Source organism: Myotis brandtii, unplaced genomic scaffold (genome assembly GCF_000412655.1).
Source record: "Myotis brandtii unplaced genomic scaffold, ASM41265v1 scaffold1102, whole genome shotgun sequence".
NCBI lineage: Eukaryota > Metazoa > Chordata > Mammalia > Chiroptera > Vespertilionidae > Myotis > Myotis brandtii.
This window is the reverse complement of record NW_005353757.1, coordinates 1,630,082-1,632,175: the sequence shown is the minus strand read 5'-3', so window position 1 is coordinate 1,632,175 and position 2,094 is coordinate 1,630,082. Positions and strand designations below refer to the sequence as shown.

The following is a 2,094-nucleotide window of genomic DNA, read 5'->3' as shown; positions in this document are numbered from 1 at the left end:
TAGAGGAAGGGAGAGCAATAGAGAGATAGAAACCTCAATGAGAGAGAAACACCGGTTGGCTGCCTCCTGCATGCCCCTACTGGGGATTGAGCCCCCAACCCGGGCATATGCCCTGACCAGGAATTGAATCAGTAATCTCTTGGTTAATGGGTTGATGCTCAACCACTGAACCAAGCCAGCTGGGCACCAATAGCCAATTTCTAACCAAAAGTTTTCCCAACAGCACCTTAGTAGAACAAAGTACTCCAAAAGCACACAATGTACAAGGGGCTCATTGCACATCCAAAAGAACTGGTATTATTTCAGGAAGAACAACTTGTCTCTAAGGGTCTGGTCAATGTTTCTGGATGATCTTAACATTAAAAGAAATTATGTAATTATGTTTTCTTTAGAAGACTCGTGGGCATACATACCAGATGGTTCATTTCCATCCAGGCCCATAGGTTTACCCACAGATGTTGTAAGCATCAATCCCCTCACTGCCTTGTGGTGAAATAATGAAACTGAAATTCCTAGTGGACTGTGAGATGGAAGATGGAATGAAGTCAGTTTTTATGGGTTCACTTCTTTGTTTGCCTATGAACCACATTCTTTTTTTTTAGGTATCTGAAATACAATTTTATTCTGATTCTAAATGAAGAGGAATGAGAATGACAGTAACAAACAAGGCTTCACCACTGAATATTGTGATGCAAGTGCAGAATTCTTAGAGTTGAAACTCAATAAGGAAACAACTGCATTCCAAAACAGCTAAATATGTAGGTCCAAAAAAATGTAGGTATTTTTTAGCTGCCACATTCACTCGGAAACCCATTCATCTCTTTCAGCATCCCAAAGATCAAGCACAGGTTCTGCTTAGCTGTATAATAAAGTGCCAAACACGCTGCACCACTGACATCACAGGACAGTTGCCTGTAAAACTAGACTTCTAGACTTCAGCTTCCCTTTCCCACAGGTCGTCATCCTCACCCAGGAGAGCGGTGGTCAGAGCAACCTCTAGGTCGTGCTCATACTGTGCTGCCAAAGCCGGGTCCAGAATAATCTCTGGTGGGGCAAGAGCAGACATGGTGACAAACTCCAACGTAGGGTGTCCAATTAGCTTTCTAGCAAGCTAGAGGAAGAGCTTTTCAAAGTTGTAGTTACTTTTGGCAGAAATGTCATGGTACTGGCAATGCTTTCAATGGAAGACAATGGATTTGCCTTAACTTCCTGTCCTTAATATCCACTCTGTTGCTACACAACACAATGGGGATGTTTTCACACACTTGTACCAGATCTCTATGCCAGCTAGACATATTCTTATTAAGTAACTCTCGAAGTTAAATCAAACATTATAATGGCACACTAGGGTTGGGTGTAATAACCATCTCTCAGTCTGCCAAACTTCTCCTGGCCAGCTATATCCCAGACATTGAACTTAATAGGCCCCTGTTGGTGTGGAACACGAGGGATGGACTTCGACACCCAGGGTGGCTACATAATTCTTCTCAAATTCACCAGTCAGATGACATTTCACAAATGTCATTGTCCCAGTCCCGCCATCACCAAACAATACAACTTTGAACTGAACTTGGGGTTCTCCTTGGGCAGCCATGGTGATGTCTCTTCCAGAAGTGTCTCTGGGGCCATCTGACTGAAACCTGAAAAGATGACAAAAGCCATCTTCCATAAATACTCAGAACTTTGCACCCATGAATATTGCCACATTGAGATGCCTGGGTCCCCCAACTGTGGGTACTCCAGTGTCTTTTCAATCAAGTGAACCTCCTCCAGAGGCAAAGAGTCCCTAAGCACACAAATCTCCTGAATGATGCCACTGGAAAGCAATTGGACATCATTCCTTATAACGATGGGAATCACTATCACGCATAAAACCACTCAGTGCCATGAACATGAGAGGCCTTGTTGTTTAGAATAAGGTGAAACAGGATGTTCCAAAGCGTGTCCTGTGAAATGTTCTCAATATAAGGAATGTATGAAAAAATAAATATAGGAAAGGTGTACAACACACCACCCTTTTGTAGATTCACAATGCTCATTAGAACACCAAAAGTTCTGGGGAAAAAACATACTTCCAGTCCTAACCTGTTTGGC

At 42.8% G+C, this 2,094-nt stretch overlaps 1 pseudogene; it reads right to left on the bottom strand.

Annotated features, from left to right (window-relative positions):
• Positions 1–928: 928 nt before the first annotated feature.
• On the bottom strand, positions 929–1,653 carry LOC102256028 (annotated as a pseudogene).
• Between the last annotated feature and the right edge of the window lie 441 nt (positions 1,654–2,094).